Below are 4,959 nucleotides of genomic sequence, written 5' to 3' on the forward strand. Positions count from 1 at the left end.
GGCACGGACAGGCTAACGTTGACCATTTTATTCCAGTGTTCATCCAATGTTAGCAAGCCAAGGGTACTCAAAGGGCAACATTGTCCGGTTTACGCCAGTATTCATCGAATATTCGGAAGCCAATGGAACTGACAGGCCAAGATTGCCCATTTTATACCAGTGTTCATCCAATATTCGCGAGCCAATGGAACTGACAGGCCAACATTGTCCGGTTTACGCCGCTATTCATCCAATATTCACAAGCCAATGGAACTGACAGGCCAAGATTGCCCATTTTATACCAGTGTTCATCCAATATTCGCGACCCAATGGAACTGACAGGCCAACATTGTCCATTTTATGCCAATGTGCTTCCAATATTGGTTGGTCATTGGAGAAGCTGGGCCATCACTGAAGATGCTATATAATGGCATAGACAATATTGGGTGCAGATTGGTTAAAGTGGACCATCATTGGACCTTTTTTTGCCAATGCTCTTCCAATATTGGCCCAACACCTTGTGCTGCCTGGGTTGGTTCATGGTTACCCTCTTCCGCTTTCCTTCAATGTGTAGTGTGGGTTAAAATGACCAATTGCCGTTTTTTTTTGTTTTTTTTTTTGCTTTACGGTGACTAAGTACCGGCTACTTTAATGGTTTGTTGCTTGGCTTTGTGTAATTAGGTCTTGTATGCCCTCTTTCCGTTTGGTTTTCGTGTGTTTGCGGGTTTGAAAAAACCTTTTAACGGTTCTTTGTTGACTTTGTGTAGACAGAGGCTTATCTTGTCCTTTTGTCTGGCTGAAAGATTTTTCTTTTGTAATGTTTTGGGCCTATGTTTGACTTAGTGTATTCCGTGTGTTATGTTGTCATTCGTCGACTTGGTTGGTGGTGTGTGGACGTGGTGTGTATAAAAGTGCATACGATGGAATAAAATCCTTAGCTGTGTTTGAGACGTCGCCTCCTTGTGGCCTCTTTTCTTCTCGTCCCTTTTCCGAAATACCCCAGTCTCGGGTTAAACAAAACTATGGTTAACTTCCACCAGCTCGCCTGCACCCTTACAATTTTTTCACTATCAATCCCAGAAGCAGGGTTATTCCCTTTTTCGTATGTTCCCACGTTTTCCCCACCACCGACTACGCTACTGGTACAAGCGTACACGATTTTGGACATTTTGGGACGCCGCCTTGCCGTCCTACAGGCAGACATGGCGTTCTTCGGGATCTCTCTGAGAAAGCGCCACGTGGACCCTGGGCTCTTCGGGCATCTTTCGACGACCCGGATTCCCTGGAGCTGCAAAAAGAAGATCATCAAGGCGTACAGGGATGCCACAAGTGCCAGGGTGCTTGAGCTGAACAGGGCATCGGTTCGGCTTTGGACGATTCTACTCGGAGAGGGTTACAGGAACCACCAGAGGTTTCGACTGTGGGACACAGGAAGAAGACAGCATTTTGAACGAAACTGGTATGTGCGACGAAGATTAGTGTTGGACGCTGTAAAAAGGTCGAATGTTGGGTTTGGAAATAGTTGTAGTTTTGTGAATGGTGACCAATCCGCTGGGGCTCGGAGGTGCGGTATTGTGAATCCTTGTAAAGTCGCATTTACAGAGAGGACGGAGGAATTGTTGAGAGGAGGACCGAAGTTTTGTGTAAATGTAAAACCGTCGAGAGTAGATGTTTTTTCCGCGATCCAGACAATTGCTAGAAAAGTAGGGTTAGACGAAAGGGTTGCTTTTGTGGACTACGCGGTCAGTAGAATGGAAAGAGTGGTGGATGATTCATATAAAAAAGACAGGAGGAAGTTTCAGGCTATCACGGAAGTAAGAAAGGACTTTAAATCTAGATCACTGGAATTGTTACAGACCGATAAGAGCGGTATGTTTGCCGTCCTTCCATTGGCGGTTTTTGAAAAAAAGTCAACAGAGGCATTGGACTCGGTATTCATGGCATGGCAAGGCAAGTTGGGAAAATTACGGAAGGACATCTCAGCTACACTTAAAGACGAGGGTTTAGAGACCTTAGCCAGGAAAGTCCTGAATCAGCCGAGAAGCACTTTAAGTTTAAAATTCTTCTTAAAGAACCACAAGCCCGAAATGCCGTTCCGCACGGTTATTAATGAGAACGGAACGTAGCAAAGCGTGGTTTCGAAGTTTCTTCAAAAAGGTTTAGACTTCGCTAGATTGGAAAACAGTCTTTCGTTAAGAAACTCAGACGATTTTGTTCAGATTTTAGATGCTCACCATGGGAGGCAATGCTCGTTGATCTCGATGGACATTAAAGATCTGTACTACTCTCTTGAAAAACAGCTGTTGATGAGTAGGGTTAGAGAGGTTTTGGAGCGTAATTTGGTAAAATTTCAATCAGGTACGGGGATTCCGGTAGATAGTTTTTTAGCGATCCTGGATCTTTATCTTAAAGCCACGGTAGTGGAGTTCAAGGAACGCATGTGGATTCAAAAGAAGGGTGTGTGTATTGGGTCTGCGGTGGCACCTGTTTTGGCAGAAATTTATTTAAACTCTTTGGATAACGCGATCTCGGACAGGCTGGCAGTTTGGGGTCGGGTGAAGTTTTAGTGACAAGGTATGTTGATGACATTGTGGTCATGAGCTTTCATGGGAAGGATACGGGAGCAATAGAAAGTCTGGTGAGAGCCTCAGCACCGGAACTTACCTTTACTGTTGAAGGGCCAGACAGAGGAGTTTTGCAGTTTTTAGATTTACGTATTCACGTGCAAGAAGGAGTGTGCTGGGAGTACGGAAAAGAATCGGCAAAGCCAGTTTTAAGTAGAAGAAGCTGCCATTCAAAGACTGTGAAGGCTGGGGTGGTCAAATCAATAATCGGAAAAGCTCTAAAGAAGTCATGTCTTCATTATGTAGGCCAAGCCCTCAACAGGCAGTGGGTGAGGTTAGAGGAGGCGGGTTATGATAAAGTTTTCATCACGAGGCAGCTCTGCCCAAGTTTCGGCGAGAGAAATGGAACAACGAGAGAAAGAAGTAAAAAGGTTGCCGTAGTCCCGTACTACCACAGTGTTTCGCATAACCTTAAAGCGAGTGCTCACAGATTTGGAGTTGACGTAGTGTTTTCATCTGATTACAAATTAAACAGGATGACTCCGTGCTTTGCACCTCCAAAGGAATGCAGAAGGCAACATCAGGACAGGTCAGTGGCTTGCAAAGGAGGTGTAGTCTATGAGATACCCTTAGAATGTGGTTTTAGATATGTGGGGCAAACTTCGCGGTGCGTGAATGACAGACTGACCGAGCATAAAAGAAATGTAAAAAACGGGGCACCGAACTCGGAGATCGCCAAGCACGTGTCTGAGTGCAACAATTGTAAGGTGTTTTGGTCGGAAACGGATGTAATACATCGAGAGGAGAATGAGATAAAAAGGGTAGTGAAGGAAACAGTCCGAATTAAGTCGATGGGAAATTGTATTAGCCAGCCATCAATGCATCTAGGAGAAAGCTCAAGAAAATTCCTCAAGATGTTAGGAGAAAGCTCAAGAAAATTCCTCAAGATGTAAACATGTAAACCCCCCGTTTTTTTTGTTTTTTTTTTAGCTATCCAGCACTTTGTGCGCTGCCTACAAAGATGCAGTACAGGTGCAGGACATATTGTTTGTTCTGGTATTCCTTGTTACTTCTTTCAAGTGTGTAGTTGAGGTTGGAACTTTTGCATTCTCCCCTTTGTGTATTTTGGTTCATGGTTACCCTCTGCCGCTTTCCTTCAATGTGTAGTGTAGGTTAAAATGACCGGTTGCCGTTTTTTTTTTTTTTTTTGCTTTACGGTGACTAAGTACTGGCTAGTTTAATGTTTTGTTGCTTGGCTTTGTGTAATTAGGTCTTGTATGCCCTCTTTCCCTTCGGTTCCGTGTGTTTGCGGGTTTGAAAAAACCTTTTAACGGTTCTTTGTTGACTTTGTGTAGTCAGAGGCTTATCTTGTCCTTTTGTCTGGCTGAAAGATTTTTCTTTTGTAATGTTTTGGGCCTATGTTTGGCTTAGTGTATTCCGGGTGTTATGTTGTCATTGGTCGACTTGGTTGGTGGTGTGTGGACCTGGTGTGTATAAAAGTGCATACGATGGAATAAAATCCTTAGCTGTGTTTGAGACGTCGCCTCCTTGTGGCCTCTTTTCTTCTCGTCCCTTTTCCGAAATACCCCATTCTCGGGTTAAACAAAACTATGGTTAACTTCCACCAGCTCGCCTGCACCCTTACAATTTTTTCTCTAATTCGACGTTACAGGGAGTTGTAAACGGTTTGCATTTTTTTATTATTATTGCGCTGATGTTCGCTTATACTGCAACGTTGCCGAGCCGATATTGTCGACAGAATTTTAAAACTTTGGCGTTATTTTTGCCTCAAATTACTTATTCGATAAAAATCTCTCTCGCAGAGGTTGCGACCGCGTGAAAGAATATACTTCTTAACTCCGTTTCGCCTCGATTCAAGACTCAGCGAAGGTAGCGCGCGTACACGTGGCTTCACGAACATCAAGCATTGCGAGAACAGGCGCGCTGCTGCAGCAGTCAAATTACGAGCTCGCGCTGGGTGCTCATTTCGCTCGGGCGCAAGTCGAACTTCAGGCGGGCGCCCTCCATTTCCAGCGTTCAAGCGTCCTGAAGAAATTCACCTGCTTTCCGAGGATGCAAACACGGCGTAGCTAAATTTCTGTGGCAATTCGAAGAGAGGAGGAAAGCGCGTGTACAGCGGTACAGCGGTTGGCGCACCCTCTCCCCTAGCATTGACTGCAATAAAAAATAACCGCGATTTTTCTGTTTTTATAGAAGGGCGGAGTGGTGTCACGGGGTGTCCTGCGCCTTGACCTTGCCTTTTCCCTCCTCTCTGGTCAGCTCTGTCACGTGACCCGCAGCAGCGCGCGAGCTACACGCTGATAAGCATCGAGATCCGGAAGGGCGCGCCTGACAGCCGCTTTTTCTTTGTCTGCTTGTTTTCATGGTTGCCAGGTTGTGCTATAAATAGCCGAAT

General features: G+C 45.1%; 1 pseudogene; it reads left to right on the forward strand.

The window, feature by feature from the left end:
* The first annotated feature begins 1,181 nt into the window (after positions 1–1,181).
* Positions 1,182–3,454, forward strand: LOC115322225 (annotated as a pseudogene).
* The last annotated feature ends 1,505 nt before the right edge of the window (positions 3,455–4,959 follow it).

This window comes from Ixodes scapularis, unplaced genomic scaffold (genome assembly GCF_016920785.2).
Source record: "Ixodes scapularis isolate PalLabHiFi unplaced genomic scaffold, ASM1692078v2 PGA_scaffold0__279_contigs__length_252992795, whole genome shotgun sequence".
In the NCBI taxonomy this organism is placed as follows: domain Eukaryota; kingdom Metazoa; phylum Arthropoda; class Arachnida; order Ixodida; family Ixodidae; genus Ixodes; species Ixodes scapularis.